Below are 20,578 nucleotides of genomic sequence, written 5' to 3'. Positions count from 1 at the left end.
CTCTTCAAACACACAGGATGAAAGCAGTACAAGAAATACAAGCTCTTAATGAAGGCCTATTTCAAACCATGCCATTTTAATCAGACAATCGGCCGCCTTCATTTCACAAAACAGGACCAAAAGCAGGTATAATTTAAGCAACAACAAAAAAAAAAAGCATAGCTGCGATTAAAAAATGCGCCAAGTTTTGTCAACATCAGGAAGAGACACAAAGCCCTTTTTCGTCAGCGTTAAAAAACTCGTACTTCAAAGCCCTGCATCTGTGCGGGAAAAAAAGCAGCTCGGCAAAATAAAAATGGCATCCAGTTTGAACGTGAAGCGGGGAGAGAGGTCTCTCACGGGAATGGTTCAGATCACAAAGGCCAGCGTCTAATGGTTAGGAGAGTGAGTCACACGCCTGTTTCGGTCTCTGCCGCTTTTCCCTTTTTCTCCCTCCCTTCCTCTCATGCAAGCAGCTCCCGCTCACACGAGCTCCATGGAAATATGTCTGCTCCAACCGTCCGGTGTGCGGTGTGTGAACTCGACAGAAGCGCTGCAGCGTACCGCTGTCATCTGTGCAAATGAAAGCAAAACTAGGCCACGACTGTAAACAGATCAGTGCCAGTTGGTGCACTTCTGATTTCTTGCTTGCAGGAATGATGTTGTTGTGTTGTGTGGTGTTGTTTTATTTTATGTTTTTTTTTTTGGTTAAAAAGAAAGCTGTAAAGTGCACAAGAAGTACTTAAAACATGCTGAGCCTGAAATTGCACCTTTTTATTTCAAAGGCACTAGAGCACTCAGGTTGTAGATTATTGTACTATTGTACTGTACTTCTATTACAGAAAATTCAAACTGAAAAATCCTGGAAACAACCTACAAGATTAACATCTGAATAAAATACAAAACATAATGTTTTAAATAACAACTACTGGTCTGACCTGTATGGATTTTTTTAAAGACCAAAAATACCAATATCAACAATGGAAGGTGGCTGATATATTCAATAATCCAGTTTACAGAAAATGAGACTTATATAAAATTGCTGAAATAGAATAAACATTTCACACACTATTTACTCAATTCAGTAACTGTTTTATAATATATTCTAAAAAAATATGGATTTTTTTTTTTTTTATGACCAATAATACAAATAACAATAGTGGAAGGTGGATGACATAAAATAAATATTTCAATTTATGGGAAATGAGATGTGCATAAAATTACTTAAATTAAAATAACGCTTATTTTACACAGCATTTACTCAAAATTCAGTAAAAATATTTATTATTAGAATATTTATGTTGACAAGAATATCTGTTTACAAGGCTGGTTTGACCGATATGGATTTTTTTGATGGCCAACAATACAAATATCAATAGTGAAAAGTGGCTGGTATAATGTTAATATGTTAAAAATAATCCAGTTTATGAGAAATGGCATGTACATAAAATTCCTTAAATCAAATAAACACTTATTTTACACAATATTTACATAATTTTGATAAATATTTAGAAACATGTATTATTATTATATTTATTCTGACAAGAATATTTGCTTATATGGCTGGTTTGACCAATACATATTTCATTGGTCAATAATACAAATCTTAGTGGTGGAAGGTGGCTGATATAATGCAGAAATAATAAAAATAATAAACTTTATGGGAAGGGATGTGTGCATAAAAGTAAAAGTTTATTAATAGAATATTTATGTTGACAAGAATGTGTTTACAAGGCCAGTTTGATTAATATGGATATGGCTAATAATACAGGAAGTTTCTGAAATTAAATAAACCGTTATCCCACGCACAATTTATTAAAATTCAGTCAAAATGTTCAAAAATGTTTATTAATAGAATACGTATGTTGACAAAGCCGTTGTCAGCATCTGAAACTGATGCGGGGAAAATACCACTTTTAATAATCAGCCACCTGGATATAGCTATATTTGTCAGCCGACAATAATAATCTCAAAATGCCCAAATATTGTCTGTTTTATACATTCAAAACAAACATTATTGCACATTTAATGCACATTTTTTGTTCTGACTCTGCTGGAAGTCAGTGTATGGATATGTTAAACATTATGAACACTGGGATATTATGAAGAGGGAATGCCTTAAAATGATATTCAGAAAAAGTTAAATGGAAAGCTGGCTGTTCTGACATTACAGCAAGCTCCGCTTCTGGGCCCAAATGAGAAAAACAAATGTGTGTCAGTGGTTTTAACTGAGAAAACCTGCCTTTTTGAGGTTTCGTTTATTATTTCAAACTTTTAAGCTCAATTTCATTGTTAGTCTCTTTATTTTGGCTCAATCTGTATGGCTTTTCATCTGCCAACTGCAGTTTGTTATTTTGCTGAGATACGTGCGAGCGTTGCCTTGACAGTCGCTGCAAATTCCCAGAACATCAGCACCGCCACGGATCCTTTATCTAACGTAAACACGCCATATAACTATAAAAGACGCATTTTGGAGGCTAAGTAGCCCTGCAGCAACCTGGACAGAGACAAGCCTGTTATTACTCATCTTAACGCAGATTCTCACACGGGGCCTTTCGTGCATGTGTCCCCGTGACTTTAAAAAGGGTCAGTGGAAAAACAGCAGGAACCACAGGCTCTCCTTGGACGGTGGCCCAGCTGTGGAAAACTGGGATCTTTGAATAATAATCCCTAATATGTCATTCTGAACGTGTGTGAGCGCTGAACAAGGCGAAGGGAGTGGGCGTAAACATCTGATCTAGATTGCAAACTCACAGGCTAAAATGAATCTCAAATCTGTCCTCCCCAAAAACAAATGTCAAACCAAAAGCTTGAAGCTACATCCAAAAATGCTTAAATCATTATATAACCACAACAATAATCGGTCTACACTGAAAAATGGTGTAGAGACTATTTTCTCTCAGAGACTACTAGAAAATTGCATATATAATTACAAAGAAATGGTCAGTAATACACTGAATTAATGTGAATTGTTGAAGCAGGACTGACCAAAACAGTATTTTCATGTAAAACATACTGCAATATTTTTTTTTTTTTACACGTCATTTATTACAGTGCAGAAAATGTGTGAGAAAAATAAATAAATCATGAAAATTATCATTTTGGAATTTGGATTTTCCCTTAAATTTGCTTTAAATATTTATAAACGGCCAAACAAACTGAAAAAAGTCAGGATTACATAAACCAGACATCAATCACAGATTGTAGATTGGAAATATATAGATTTGAGATCAAATAATAATTCATAATTCACAAATTTATTAAAGGTCTGCTTGCAGAATTAACATCGACCCTGTAATCAAAAACATATGAAATATACATGCCTGTCTTCTTAAAATGAAAAAAAAACACACACACACACACACAGTTTACATTAAAAATGTTTTAGAAATTCTATCCAAAAACAACTATTTTCAAAACACAGTACTGTGTGCTTAAAATGTTTTCAAAACAGCCAATTAACAATTAAGATTTAAAAAAACTATATTAAAAATTTATATATGTGAATATTTGTATACAATTTGTTATATATATTATATCAGTGTTTTTTTTTTTCCTTTTCATTTTTATATAATACTTTGTATAACTTTGTATTTGAAAACATATAGCCTACAATAAACATCTAATATTTTACCAGTGAGTTAGATGTGGTGCCTCCCAGTAAAAGCCTGATTCGTGTCAATTAGATTGTGCTCATAGTAAACAATGTAGTAACGTGTTATGTCATCACAAAAAAAAACATCTCTATGAAAGCCACTAGGAATTGCAACTGCATTTGACATGCTATCTGTCTGTCGCTGCACAGCTGAAGACGCCTCGGTACGTCCTTTAGACAAAAGCTTTCTGCGCGAAGGACGGTCACCAAATAAAGCTTTGTAAAACCACACACACACAGCAGAACTGCATGCATGGATACAATATTTCATGCACGTCGCAGCTGCAGCCACGCTCAATATAACAAACACCTCGAAATAATTACACAATATATTTACATACATCCCATGCATTGGTGACAGACACGATCCAGTCGTTTATAGAGAAAAATGGGTGGTGGAAAATAATGCAAATTACAATAAAATGCAAACGCGTTTCCGGCTGACTGTCTGACAGAAAGATCCTGAACTTAAACGGGTTTATTATGGCTTACAGTATCACGTTGCGGTCTGCGCCACCCCTCTCACGCACAGACAATGAGCCTGCAGTGGGTTTATGAGACATGCGGGGCCCCTCCAGCTCCTCACACCCGCATTCAACGCACAGCAAACGCGCCTGTCACTGACGCATGCACGGCGCACGAGCGAACGCTCGCGCACACAACCCCGCTCCAGCTGCTACTAATATTCACAAAAAGCCTCGGAAATCCCACACACACTGGGTTATTGTTGTTCCAGTTGTTGACTGGTTGGTTAAGCGCTCTCCGTAGCAAAACTCAACGCGTTTTCCTCCTGCTTCAGTCGTAAACCGCGACAAAAAACCAACTGAAACTTTCCGCTTACCGTCTTGGCGCTCTTCGGCTTCCTCTTCGTCATTCACCCACCAGCAGAGGACGAATTCTCGACGATTTTAAGAAAAAGAAACGTGTGTCGGAGGGTAAAAACCGAACATTAACCCTACGGCTGTGTGACGTCTCTCAGTGCTGCTTTTGAAAACATCGCCTTCAGTCCGTCTCTAAGAAAAGCCCCAGCGAAAAAAAACACGGAGAGCGGAGGCGCTCATTGGCTGACGAGGGACCACGTGATCCACGGCGCTCAAAAGCGTTTTGCGCTTGCTCTGAAATGCTCTGAAATGTTTGCCGTTAAATATTTCTCTATTCTATTCATGTTTTATATAGGTGTTTTAATATTTAATATTATATTAAATATTTATATTTTATCTTTTTAATTTAACCAAATTTATGTTTAATGTGTTTTTTTTTTTCATTTTTAAAATAATACATAATCATTTTTATTTATTTATTTCAATTAGTTTTATACAAATATACACATACATTAAATACATAAAGCATTGGGTGGGGGCTGAAATTCAAGGCTATGTAAATATCAGGCAAGTGTATGTATTATTTTAATTGTATGCAAAGAATATGTGTCCTGTGTCTTTCATTTAATCTATTTTATTTATTAACTTTGTGTGTGTCATTTTCCTGTAGTCTTTATTTTTACTGGGTTGACGTCTGTATTATGTCAAATAATAATTAAAATAAATGTTAAAAAAATTAACTTTCTTTTTTTTTAGAAGTGAAATATGTTCACTTTGGTGCTTAACCCATGTCGTAAATGTGTTTTTGTATGAGAGTTTATCCTTATTATTTTCCTTTTCCTCTCTCTCTGGGATGGGGGGGCTGACGCTGCGCACCGTGGACGTCACCCCTTTCCGTCCGACGCCTGCAGCGAGCGCGAGCGCGAATGTTCTGGAACGTTGATGTCGGAGAGGCGCGAGGAGGAGGAGAAGGTATTTGACGAGCGCGATCCAGTGTGGCGTCATTTATTATGATTTTGTTATTACGAGCGCATAAAATGTGTTTGATTGTAGGTTGGCTAGGGTTAGAACGCCGTTGTCGCGCTTTTTGGCGGTTATTGTTGTTGTGGCGCAGTTGGTTATTTACATGATGTAGGAAAAAGGGAGTTTGGCGCATGCGCAGGGGATGGGCTGGTATTATGTTGCAGAACGAGAAACATTGGTCTGTGTGTGTGATAGAGAGAGGGGGGATGGGCGCTGGCTAGAACACACACCACACACACACACACACACACACCGCACGTGCACACAGATATGCATAAACCAGCTAGAGTCATTTGCATGAAATGAGTGTGGTGTGAAGAAGTGATCATAACGTGAATAAAATTCGAGTGGCTCACATATGATACTGTTAAACAGTCTTGTGAAGAACTGGGTTTATGTGGGTTGAACCTTAAAAACAAAATAGCATACAGTGTTGTGATATTACCATTTGTACAATTGCAAAGGCATAAAAGGTTATAACATGTAAATAGGGTGCTTGGCAGCTGCATGCTGTGTTGTATGTCAAACAAATGTTGTCTTTAGCCAACATGATTTAATCAAACTTTAATCAATTTCTCGTATGTGTCATTGATTAAGATTAATGATGTAATTTCTTTTATGTTTTTCAAGACACTGCAAACAAGTGGTGACCTGCGATTGTTTACCTTAAGAGCTATTTTCTAAACTGGATTTAACCATAAAAGTGTTTTGTTGGTATAAATTGAATGCATTTAGGTTGATGATTCCGCCGATATTAATTTAATAGTTTTCCTGACTTGAATAAAAGCCACGTAGGCTTAGATGTTATCCAACATTTTTTTTCGTGCGTATACCTGTACTGTCCTTTTCTTCCCTGGTTGCAACAATAGGAATCTAATGTCTTTCTTTGTTAAAAGTGAAAGTAAATAAAATACAAATGCACCTGATAGATCTATTAATCGGCTAATACTTTCACCATTGTTTTAGATTTCTAGTGGTCATTGGACAGTAACTGTGCCTGATTGGTCCAAATAATAGTAAATACTTGTGGAAAATTTTGGTGTACTTTTATTTACTATTGTTAAAATGTTTTAGATAGATAGATAGATAGAAGAAGATTAGATAGAAATTATTTTACATTAAGGTTTTTACTTACTCCCACCCCAAAATTAAAATTTTGTCATTAATCACTTACCCCCTTGTCATTCCAAGGCCGTAAAAAGCTTCGTTCGTCTTCGGAACACGATTTAAAATATTTTGGATGAAAACCGGGTAGGCTTGTGACTGTCTCTCCAAAACTGCCAAGTAAATAACAGTGGTCGGGTCCATACAAATTATGAAAAGCACAACATCAGAATAGTTAAAACTGCTATCAGTGGTTCAACTGTAACTTTTATTGAAGCAGCGAGAATACTTTTTTGGCAAAATGCGACGAAAAAACAAAAATAATGTAGTTTTATATTCAACATTTTTATCTCTCCTCTGTGTCTCTCCACAATCACCGTAGCGCCATTTTGAGAATCTGAGCGATGTACACACGGCAGCTTACGCTCTCTCTGTGTCACTGGGCCACGACACAAAGGATACGTTTTATACATGTAAGATTACACTTTGATTTGAAAGGAAACATGCTGCCTCCGTGTATATATATATATAGTATATAGATATTATATATACAAACCCCGATTTCAAAAAAGTTGATGGACACTACAAATTGTGATAAAAAAAGGAATGGAATAATTCACAAAATCTTATAAACTTATATTGTATTCACAATAGAATATAGATAACTATATCATCAATGTTGAAAGTGAGACATTTTTTGAAATGTCATGCCAAATATTGGGCTCATTTTTGATTTCATGAGTCCGCTACACACTTCCACAAAAAGTTGGGACAGTGTAGCAATAAGAGGCCGGAAAAGTTAAATGTACATATATGAACAGCTGGAGGACCAATTTTGCCACTTCTTAGGTTCAATTGGCAACATGATTGTGTATAAAAAGAGCCTGCTCTCAGATAGTGGACAGTGTCTCTCAGTCAGAAGTGCAATATGGGCAGAGGATCACCAATTCCCCCCAATGCTGCGGCGACAAAAATAGTGGAGCAATATCAGAAAGGAGTTTCTCAGAAGAGAAAATTGCAAAGATTTTTGAAGTTATCATCATCTACAGTGCATAATATCATCCAAAGATTCAGAGAATCCTGGAAACAATCTCTGGTGCGTAAGGGGTCAAGGCCAGAAAACCATACATGGATGCCCCGTGATCTTCTCATCCCTTAGAACGGCACGAGCATTCACATACAGGAATGAACTATCCTGTAATGGAAATCACCACATGGGCTCAGGAATACTTCCAGAAAACATCGTCGCGGTGAACACAATCCACCGTGCCATTCGCCATTGCCAGCTTAAAACTCTATAGGTCAAAAAAAAGAAGCCCCATATCATAAACATGAATCCAGAAGATGCAGGTGTTTTTCTCTGGGCCAAGGCTCATTTAACAAATGGACTGTGGCAAAGTGAAAAAACTGTTCTGTGGTCACCACAAATCGAGTTCTTTTTGGAAAACTGGGACGCCATGTCATCCGGACTAAAGAGGACAAGGACAACCCAAGTTGTTATAGCGATCAAGCGTTCAGTTCCACAGAAGCCTGCATCTCTGATGGTAAATGGGTTTGCATGAGTGTTGTGGGCATGGGCAGCTTACACATCTGGAAAGTCACCATCATTGCTGAAAGGTAATATCCAAGTTCTAGAACAACATATGCTCCCATCCAGACGTCGTCTCTTTCAGGGAAGACCTTGAACTTTTTTCCAACATGACAATGCCAGACCACATACTGCATCAATTACAACATCATGGCTGTGTAGAAGAAGGATCCGGGTACTGAAAATGGTTGCCAGCCTGCAGTCCAGATCTTTCACCCATAGAAAACATTTTGGCGCATCATAAAGAGGAAGATGCGACAAAGAAGACCTAAGACAGTTGAGCAACTAGAAGCCCTGTATTAGACAAGAATGGGACAACATTCCTATTTCCTAAACTGAGCAACTTGTCTTCCCTCCTCAGTCCCCAGACCGTTTGCAGACTGTTATAAAAAGAAGAGGGGATGCCACACAGTGGTAAACATGGCCTTGTCCCCAACTTTTTTTTAGACGTGTTGATGCCATGAAATTTAAAATCAACCTATTTTTTTCACACCCATTAAAATTATACCATTTTCCTCAGTTTAACAGTAACATTTGATATGTCATCTATGTTGTATTCTGAATAAAAGATCGAAATTTGAAACTTCACATCATTGCATTCTGTTTTTTTATTCACAATTTGTACAGTGTCCCAACTTTTTTTTTGGAATCGGGTTTGTGTATATATATATAAAACTGCTGTCTAGATTTTGTTCCAGCCAACTACTATAAATGCCATGGTATATGATTATGGTAATCATGTACTATGGGTTTTGTAAGGAAAGACTGTGTGAATGGTGAGGTTCTGTATGGAAAACCAACACGTGGAACAGCCTCAGAAAATGCTCGCTCTTTTGATGTGGCTTGTTTATACATCCTGCATCTGCCACTGTCAGTGAGGTTATGCTGTATGGATGGCAAAAAAAAAAAGAAAATTGTTTTTTAAAGCATTGTTTATAACAAATAAACACAAAGTAATTGAAGACTACACTGTATGTGCTTAAGTTGTGTATTTTATAACATTGCAAAAGTGTATTTAGGATGGAGTCTTCGTCTATGACCATGTTTAGCTGCACAAGAATATTCCTAAATGAATTTAGAATTTGGTCATATTATGAATGCATATGCCACAAACCCCAATATTCCAAGTCATCTGGCATATTCCTTTTCTAATCTATCTAATTAATGAAAATAAATAAACATAAATCAATAAAACATATGGGTTAAAAGCATCATAATAGTCTCACTGCCTACGGTTGGCTATTTGTTGCTGTGTGCTACTGTCAGTGACAAGAATTGATTGAAACACTCGGTGAATTGAACGATTGAAATACATAATTACTAAAAAAAACTGACTAATTGAACTCGGTCATCTCCAGTATTTTTCAGTAACTGGTGCAGGGACGGGTTCGACTTTGTTCACGGTTCATCAGAACATGCTGATTATTGTGTGTTCAGAAATGTTCCAATAGCTGTGGAGCATTTAAAAAAAAAAATTTTTTTAAAATTTTAAATGGACAATATAATTTGCATGTAAACATGGAGCGCTGGATCTTGTTTTTATCACAAAAAAAAAAAAAAAAAGTAGTAGACGGATAGTGTTCACCCAAGAATATGAACATTGTGTTGAAAATGTACTCACCATCAAGGCCATCTACAGAAGTAGATGAAGTTTGTTTTTTCTTCATCAGATTGATTCGGAGCAAATGTAGCATTCCATCACTTGGCTCGCGCAAGCATACGGATGCATATTCTGCAGGAATGGTTGCCGTCAGAATTGAGGGAAAGTCCAAACAGCTGATAAAAACATCACAATAATACACACTCCAGTCCATCAATTTACCATTTTGTGAAACCAGCTGCTGCGCTTTTGTAAGAAACAAATCCATCAAGACATTTCAACTTCAAACATTCACTTCCAGACCAAATACGAGTCTATATATAATATGTGCTTCTCGCCAGTGACAGTCCATCTTTACTTGAATCAGGAGAGAAATATGGCACAGATCAAGCACTGTTACAGCCCCAAAAAAAATAAAACCATTCAAAACAAATAATGTGGGTGGATTATGACGTGGAGAAAACAACAGGAAAATTGACTTTTGCACACAGAGGAAGCATTATTATGGAACAATCGGTGGACTGGTATTTTAGCCAGAAGCAACACTTTAAAGTTATAAATGTATCTTACCTTGATGGATATTGTTTCTTACAAACACGCAGCTGTTTCATTTTAAAAGACATTAACTGATGAACTGGAGTGGTGTGGATTATTGTTATGTTTTTAAAATATCAGCTGTTTGGCCTACTCATTTTGACGGCACCCATTCACTGCAGAGGATCCACTGCTAAGCAAGTAATGGAATGCTACATTTCTCACAAAATCTCAAACTCATCTACATCTTGGATGGCCTGAGATGGATGAGCACATTTTCAACAAATGTTTATTTTTTGGTGAACTATTCCTCTAAATGTGCATGGTTCATTTGTCCCTCATTTAAAAAAGAAAAAAAAAAAAAAAAGAATCACACTGGTCGTATTGGGTAATAATTAATGATTTTATTTACATACAACATCTCTGATGTTTACAAGGACTCAAGATCATGGAGGTCCGTTACCAGGTCAGGTCTCACACCAAAGCCTGGTCCCAGGAGGGAGGTTCTGTCAGCACGAGTTAAACCTCCGGCAGGTTTCACATGAAAAAAACGCCCACACTCCTGATGAAAAGTGAAATCATTACAATCAATTAAACATTCTTAGCGAGCCAAATGATTCATTAACCACACACATCCACCATCATGTACTTATTTAATTAGACCTCTAGTTGTCTCATAATTATCTTCACAAGTGAAATAAATAAAAGAAGTGCGTCTCTGAGAACTGCAAGCTGAGCTACAAACCATCGTCCTCTTCGATCCTTTTAATAAGCTTGTGTGTCTGTTGACAATGTCCCAAACACCCCAGGATGTCACCAAACCAAACTATACTTGACTCAGAACCAGATAATCAAAAGCAATCGGACTTGGCACCAATTTCTAAAAAGATCTAAATCTATACACAAATAAGGTGAGTTGCTTTCACAGGTACAGTTCCCACTGCCTAGCTCTTTACAAGTCTAATATAATGGATTTTGAATGGACTAACATAAATATGCATGCATATTTATTTATGCATACTGCACTATTGTCTGACATATATAGGACACATTCATTATTTATAATGCAAGCAAGGATGCAGGGTAAATTAATCATCAAAGTGACAGTAAAAGCATTTACTAATATAAATGCATAAAGAAGCCCCAATAAACATAAAGCAGCATATCAGCATCATTAGAATGATTTCTGAAGGATATCATCTGACATTGAAGGAGGTAATGGTGCTGACAAAAAAATTCAGCTTTGATCAAACAGGAATAATTTTACATTTTAAAAGATATTTGGATGTAAAGTTATGCTATTTAAATTGGTTTAACAAAATATACAGTTACTTAAAATTGTAAATATATTTCATCTAATATTACTGTTTTGACTGTTATTTTGCATCAAATAAATACAGTATTTAGTGAGCAGAAGGGGCTTAATATTTATGTATGTATTACTCTGGAAAACTAACTTATAATATTCAGATGAACAAACCATTTTAACCAAACAGCCAATTAGACTCAATTGGTTTAATGTAAGTAGAACTACCAATACAAATCTAGTTTGAAATAATATAAAGGCTGTTTTCTAACCTGTTTGTTTCTTTAAACAAAACACTAGCTAAGAATTCTGTAATTCATTTAATTATTTTTATGTGCACCATCATCAATAATAACAAAGCACGCATATGCAGTAAGCAGCAACTTTATCACATATTAACTATATAATCAAAACATTTCAATGCATGAACATATCATGCCCAGACTTCAGGGAGGTTTTTGAGTGATGACACCCAACCAATCCAAACTTTTGAATCACTTTCACTGTTGAAGTGTTTGCATCTAAAAGTTAAATCAGAGATGCTATGAACGTATATTTGCAGTCTGTGAGACAAGTAAAGAATCAGATGCATTCATTTTTATCATGATATAACACTAAAAGAAGGGAGATCTGTGTACCTGGGTCCAGGAGGGAGGAACTCTGCCTGCCTTCAGCTTCATCAATAATCTGCTCAATGTCTGACGGTTTGTAAGATCCTCCTACAAACCAAACCAAAACAAGAAAGAAAACACTCGTGGCAAATGCAGAATCAACTGATTTATAGTATACCCTATTCATCTGATCTCTGTCTTACAGAGATAAATAAGCTCAAGGATCAACTTTATGATGGTGAACTTCAGTGTCAAAATAAAGCCTGTTTTCCCGAATCCGCTGAGGATTGATCCTACATAGGTGTTTAAAATTCTTTAACTAAACAGATTTATGAAGTATGTTCTTGACAGGTTTTGTGAGATTCAACCACTACACAAATGTTCTGCTGCCCTTACAGACCTTTCTGAAAATGTAAGTAACACTAATGGCACACAATTAGTGAAAACATGAGTGATCTCATTATCTGGAAGCAGCAGACAACCCGCTACATTGTGAGTAAATCACTCGCATATGCAACTAAATCTTCACTCTGGGTCGACTAAATGATGTCTAACATTAGCCAATGCCTAATAAATTCTCAGATTTACTGGCCAGTGTGTGAGTTGGACATCTAAGTAGAAGTAAGTTTAGCACAGATATATTTTTACTCACCGAACACACTGACTGAGCCAGCGCTCACAGTTTCTCAGTCCAGCGATCTGTGCTACTTTTTCAGTTTGTATTTGGCGTACCGTGAACTCTAGTGTAACGGCGCAACGACTCGCCGTCACTTTGTCTCACACACACACACAAGCAGAGAGAGAGAGAGCGAGAGTGTCTTGCATACCGTGCAGAATTGACAGCGCTACATATAAACGATATCTTTGTTGTATTTTTCCAACTGATTTAAATATTCATGACTCCAACACCTCGTTAATCCTTAGTGCATTTTTATACTGTTCTTATTAACAGAATTCAAAGTATTATTATTATTATCTTATCAGAATTATTGTTAGTTTAAGTTACAGAAACACTGAACTGACCAAAAAAAAGCAGCACCACCAGTCCTACGTTCAGGTTAAATGACTAATATGCATTCATACGTGGTTTTGATTCTAATTACTAAAGTCGCTTATCATTAATAATACTTGAATTATCATTAGTGCTTTCAAAAACCATTAATTGCATCCAGAAATAAACGTTTTTTGTTTACATAATATGTGTGCACTGTGGCTATTTATTATGTATGCGTGTATAAAGACAACACATATACAGACGTATATATTTTGAAAATATTTACAGGTATATATTTATATTCATATAATCTTAGATTATAAATAAGAATATATTTAAAATATAAACAATAACTTATTTTCTTAAATGTATACATGCATGTTGTGGATTTCCTTATCTACATAATAAACAGAACAATACACATATTATGTAAACAAAAAACTTATTTTGGATGCAATTAATACATTTGACAGCACTAATTATTATATATAATGCTTGATGGACTCATGTTAAGAATGTATGTTACTTTAAGATATTTAAAAAGTGCGATTTTACAAACAATTTATTATACCACACCACACACACGCACTATGGTATATCAGTCTGGCGAGTTAACTAAAAAATGTACTAGCCAATGGGATTCCAAATTGCCAAGGTGTCCGTAAAGGGTTGCAGGGTCACGTAGATGTGATCTGTAGGTTCCTTGAGCGTCCTCCCAGAAGAAGCATCTAAGGATGAGCTCACCAAACGTCCTAACAGATGATTTAGCTGTCGGAAGGAGACCTGCTAACCCAGTTCAGGTGCGTGAATCACACAGAGCTGACGAGTTTCTGTTAAACTCTGATGAGAGGCCACGGCTAATTGCAGTCATTACCCCGACGGGTCATACAGGGCTTCGCTTAACACAAACAAGCTTAAACAGAGACGTACACAACATGAAAGATTCACCACCGATACACACTCAGATCTGATTAGTGAGGTGAGTTATATAAGCAATCTTTCCTCTAGCTAGAAATCCACCTATAGTGTTTTTTTGTTTGTTTCTTATTTTTTGACAATTAAAACAAAGCACAAAAAATAAATAAAAATAGCAATATGCACCATCAGTATTGTATTATTATTATTATTGGACTGTGTATAATAATAATAAGTTGCAGTAGCAGTAATACAATTATATTCAGCTCTTTTGTTGTACATTTGCATTCTCTTTTTAATAAATTATACAATTAAAATAAATTAGAATCCAAAAAACTGCACTATAGCAATATTATATTATTTTTTTAACGTGTATAATAGTAATAATAATTAGTACTGTTTATTTATACGGGGGTTTTTTTTACGCAAAGCTCTTGTTTGTTCATTATGCATTTGGTTCTTTTGACAATTAAAATAAATTACAATGCAACAAAAAAAAACAATATGCACTATAAATTATAATATTTTTGAATGTGTATTATAATAATAGTAATATAATAATAATAATTAGCACTATTTATACAATTCAATTTACGCTCTTGTTTGTACAGTATGCATTCTTAGCTTTATGACAATTAAATTACAATACAACAAACAAACATGTACTCTCATTATTATTTTTAGATGATAGTTTTACGATAATTAGTATTTTTTTGGATTTGTATATTAAGTTATTTTGTTGTACATTTGCCTTTTTTGACAAATTTTTACAACTTTAAACATTTAGAATACAAACAAAAACATAGAATGCGCACCATCAATATCATAATTATTATTTCACTGGGTAATAATAATAATAGTAGTAAGAATAATAATAAGCAATTGTTATATGTAATAGTATATTAAGTTATTTTGTCAGTGTGTTCTGCAAAAAATAAATTACAGTACAACAAAAACAACATGCACTATCGATATCATTAGTTGATGATGTATAGTAATGAGGTATTATAATACATTAGTAGTAGTACTGTTTGTACAATAGTATGCAAAGTTCATTTGTTTGTATGTTCTCTAATCATCTAGAGTGTCCTGAATGATTATCAGCCATCATCAGAAGATATTTATTTATTTTTTTTACCTCTTTAAACCAGAATAGAGGAGCACATGAACACACGCTTCCTGTATATCGCCCCTTTACCCTTGTTACGACTGTCAGTAACAGGCCGGTCTGCAGCACAGGCACAAACGCTGCTCATTACTTGACCTTCATAGATAACTAGAACTGGCCTCCCCTAGAGGTGACATCAAAAACTAGCTGCGGCTCATCAACACGTTCACAAGCAGACTCAAAACATGAGGTTTCCTGATCATACTCACATAATAAAGTTATCGTTGATTTGGACCATTGGTGCGTTCACACAAGCCCCGAGACACTCGACTTCTGTTAGCGTGAATAATTGATCTGCCGTGGTCTCACCGACTTTGATACCTGACAACTTTTTGGGTTAAACCAATTAAACACATAGTCCTTTACTTGTGTGCTAATTAAAATAAAGATTCAATTAAAATAACTTAAAATAAAATATAAAAACACAAACATACAGAATGCTGTGTATATTTTAATTTAATATTTTTAAATACAGCAAATCTGTATACTTGCATATTACTTATATATTATGTCAGCTCCCAAAGCTCAGTTTCTCAATTTTTTAGTATGGGTGACAAATAACTAAATTGAAAAACGGTGTTAAATAGTCATAATAACAATAAAAATAATAATAATGCATAATAAAAATGACAAAATGCCAACTAAAAGACTTAAAATTAAAGTGAAAACAGAAATGTAAAAACATAAAATGCAATCTTAAAACTATTAACTTTACACAATTTATCTGAGCTAGGCTGTTCTCACCGATTTTGATTCTGATGATATGAGATTATTTGTGGTCTCAAAAAAAATTAAATGCATAGTCATAACATTAAATAACATAACATTAAACATATAAAATAGTAAAAACTTTTCTATTAGTATGCATATATAATTACACATTATTATATTATATATTTTTATTACCATCAAAGTCTATATTATATTATTTCAGCTAGTGGCCAAGGCATCATTTCTATTCTCATCATTTTAATTTGAAGAAAATAACTAAAATGAAAAATACTTAAAGAAGAGAAAACTCTATACAGATACATTTAAACCCTCTATATATTTACACACATTACTTATAACGAATTAATTATAATAGTATAGCAATGATACTAAAAACAACACTATATGGAACACTAAAAGATGATATTTTAACGGAATAATTTGCTATTAAAAAAAAACAAAACATGAGGGTGAGGGGGAGTAAATGATGACACTGTACTGATTTTGGTGCCCTACTTCTAAAACTATGTTATTTCAAATTAAAAAGATTTATTACAATCCATTTAGTGTATTATTCCAGCATCTTCAAAATATTCCAATTTTCATGCCATGTTTGAGCAGCGTGGCTTTAGCTTGTTTATACAGCGAGTGTGTTTACTGGTGGCGTGCGAGTCGAGATGTCTGTGTGGAGTCCCTGTGGAGAGCTGGAAACGGTTCTCGCTCACCCAGTTTGTTCTGGATGGCCTCCAGGATGGCTGTCCGAGTCGCAGAGCATGCAGGGCGTAGTGGTGCAGATCTGCATGTGGTACTTTCCCACCGGCTGACGGAGGAACACTGGTGTAGAAAGTCGCTACTTCATAAAACCCTCATTGGAGCAATGCCCAGGATTTCTGCCACCTGCAGGAGGAATCACAAATCACACACCACCGAACGCTTTTAGGACCACAGCTTTAAATCCAAAAATATGAAAACCAGAATATGTCAGTAATAGAAATTAAGAAAATCATAAATTGAAAAAAAAAATATTACTACTACTATTATTATTTTATTTTTATTTCTTTTTAATATATATATATATTTTTTATGAAGCTATATATTTTTGTGCATCTGCCGAAGCAATAGCCAACATTCTGTAGGAAGAAACTTTATATTTGAATAAAAAAATCAAAAAGAGCAATATTTGTGAATGAAACATTCTAAATGATCTGGAGTTGAATAAAAAAATCTAATCGCATGCATTTGTCATGCCTGCTCTCATCAGTAAAGCCGGTTCCGTGATTAGCGGTAAATGTCCTGTCACCTGTTTTCAAACGGGAGCGGCAGTTAATACACAGAGCCGTAGTTCACTGACAAGCTACGCAATTTCTGTTCAATAATTGAGATTAATCGCATTCGATTATGAACACGATATTGCGTAGCTTGTAAGTGAACTATGGCTCTGGTGTATGAAACTCCCCGGTGCATTTGAAAACAGGTGGACGGATATTTACCGCTAATCACGGAACCAGCTTTACTGATTGAGACACGCATGACAAAATGCATGCGATTAATCGTGCAGCCCCTAATCTGGAGTCTTAAAATGCTGAATATCTATAGCAGGTTTGATAGGTTTACACAGTATTATGGAAATGCATGCCTCATCAACGTCATGTGTTTCATTCAGGGTTATTACAGCTAACAAAAAAACTAAATAAATAATTAAACTTGAATACATTATTTGAAATAAAAATAAACATTACATGAAATAAAATATTTCAAAACATTTATATTTTATTTCAGCTAGCTGCCAATGCAACATTTCTCATTTTACTCTATAGTGATATTTAGAAAAACAAAAATGACAATTAAAAAAAAAAATTACTAAAACTTTTTAAAGTTCAAGTAAAAATAGAAAAATACAACAAATGTGACCAGGGGACCACAAAAACCAGTCTTAAGTGTCAATTTTTCAAAATTGAATAAATAAGCTTTCCATTGATGTATGGTTTGATGCAACTATTTGAAAATCTGGGAATCTGAGGGTGCAAAAAATCAGAATATTGAGAAAATCATCTTTAAAGTTGTTCAAATGAAGTTCTTAGCAATGCATATTACAAAACAAAAATTTTTTGATATATTGTACAGTAGGAAATGTACAACATATCTTTATGGAACATGACCTTTACTTAATATTCTAATAATTTTTTGGCATAAAAGAAAAAAATATAATTTTGACCCATACAATGTATTGTTGGTTATTGCTACGAATATATCCCAGAGACTTAAGACTGGTTTTGTGCTCCAGGGTCACAAATCAAAAATCTCATTCAAAAACAATAAAAAACTACAATCCAACTATCTACACTTCTAATTCTATACTTATATTTATTATACATGTGTTATTGATTTAAATATCTATCCACACCTCCCTTGCATAATTTCTTCTACATCATTCCATACAAATATATCGCGTTACTGTCTTTTTGTCTATTGTGTATTGTTTTCAACATATCGCTTGTTTTTATTTTATCTGTGTCTTGTCACTTGTCATCTGGAAGCTTCTGGTCACCAAGACAAAATTTCCTTGTGTGTGTGTGTGTGTGTGTGCATTGTGAGCACACTTGGCAATTTAAAGTTATTTCAGTATATCAATAACACTAAAATAACACTGCACACAGCTAATGGAATAACTCCAATAAATGTATATACACTTTTAAATAAAACTAAAAATCACTAATAGTTCCAGGTGATAATTGTTTTAAGTGATTGTGGGAACTCATTATTATTTATCACATCAAAAAAAGCTTCCGGTGCATGTCTTTAGAAGCTCTCACCCTGTTCATTGCTGAAATAGGAAGCCACCCGTGCTGCCTCTGAGCCAGATCCAGCACAGGAATAGTGGCGGCCGCCTTGTGTCCCTCTGGGTAATTATTCATGATGGCCTCAAACTCTCTGTAGCCAAATACATTATACAATAAACCACACAGATAAAACCTTAACATATCTGAACACAGCCAGACATATTTGATCTTACCTGTGGAATACAGACGTAAAATGAGCAGTTATAAAATATCACAATGGCAGCAAAAATGATTTCATCATCACATGTGTGACCCTGGACCAGAAAACCAGTCTTAAGTGTCAATTTTTCGAAATTGAGAATTATAGATGTTATGTTTGTTTAATTGTTAAGCTTTAAATTGATGTATGGTTTGTTAGTATTAATCAATATTTTGGATGAGATACAACTATTTGAAAATCTGGAATCTGAGGGTGCAAAAAAATCCAAATATTGAGAAAATCATCTTTAAAGTTGTTCAAATGAATTCTTAGCAATGCATATTACTAATCAGAAATGAAGTTTGATATATTTACGGTTAGGAAATTTACTAAAATATCTTAATGGAAACATGATCTTTACTTAATATCCTAATGATTTTTGGCATTAAATAAAAAAATTTACAATTTTAACCCATGCAATGTATTTTTGGCTATTGCTGCAAATATACCCCAGAGACTGCTTTTGTGCTCCAGGGTCACATATTATGATATTATACATGTGAGTGTGGTTTTGTGCTCCAGGGACACATATAAATTTCTCTTGGGGTGAATTCAAAAGGAGTCTCTGGGTTGTTGTCCGGTGTGTCTCTGTGCTGGAATAATGAAAACAGATCAAAACGAATGCAACAAAAATATCAGTATTTTAAAAGTGCATCCTGTTTTTTTTCACATCATTACAAAGACTGCAATAAACATATGAAAGTCAAGTCTCACCACAAAGAGTCCTCCTGCTCCAGCTCGAGCCGGTGTCTGGTGCAAGACCGCGGACCTGCCTCGCCTGCAGAAGAAAATGCATCAAGTGTAAAGTAAAATTGAAAGCAAACAACTTTTTTTTTTTTCTTTCTTTCTTTCTTTCTTTCTTATTTCTTTTTTTTGCAAACTGCTAAACCAACACATCACTTTTGTGTATAATGTATGTACTGAGCAAATATGCAATATATATTTTTGTGCACTAAGTATGCAGTGCTTATGCTCTATAATGTTGCATTGCATTAATCACTGCAATAGAAAAATCACCATACATATAATTAACTTATTTACTGATTCAGGTTTATTTACGGATTACTCAACCTGTCTGGATGATAGAAACAACTTTTAAAAATATATATAATTTTTGGTTTTACATCACGCTTTTACAGAGTGTCTAAATAAACACAAAATGTTGAATTCATATTTTAATGACACATATCAGGCCTCATTATTAGCTGTTTAGCGCATTAGCGGGTTCATGTCCTTGCACAGATGGCAACGCCGCTTTACATGATAATTCATATGCAATTTCTTCAACCACCTCATGAATAATCCGATTGCAACCATATATAAAATAAAAAACCTACCGCATAAGGACACGGCAGAGCGCAGAGTTGAAGATAAAAAACATCTTTTCAACGCGCTCGGTCACACTAAACACAAGCAATGGCGGGACATCAAGTATTGCGAGCTCGATTGAGCGAGTCTGGTTACGCAAGGGACGCACGCTCTGAATAATGGATCACCGAGCGGCGAACGAGAATACAGATGCACATTGTG

At 35.0% G+C, this 20,578-nt stretch overlaps 1 protein-coding gene and 1 pseudogene across 1 annotated transcript in view; both read right to left on the bottom strand.

Annotated features, from left to right (window-relative positions):
• Positions 1–4,669, bottom strand: part of LOC109073834 (ankyrin repeat domain-containing protein 12-like) — a 51,580-nt gene extending 46,911 nt beyond the window's left edge. Inside the window, 1 exon segment of the mRNA XM_042719067.1 lies at positions 4,476–4,669. The gene's annotated coding sequence lies outside the window, so the exon portion shown is untranslated.
• On the bottom strand, positions 377–18,929 carry LOC122136328 (annotated as a pseudogene).
• Positions 18,930–20,578: the final 1,649 nt, after the last annotated feature.

Source organism: Cyprinus carpio, chromosome B2 (genome assembly GCF_018340385.1).
Source record: "Cyprinus carpio isolate SPL01 chromosome B2, ASM1834038v1, whole genome shotgun sequence".
Lineage (NCBI taxonomy): Eukaryota > Metazoa > Chordata > Actinopteri > Cypriniformes > Cyprinidae > Cyprinus > Cyprinus carpio.
Note: the sequence above shows the minus strand (reverse complement) of the source record. Positions and strands in the feature narration are given on the sequence as shown.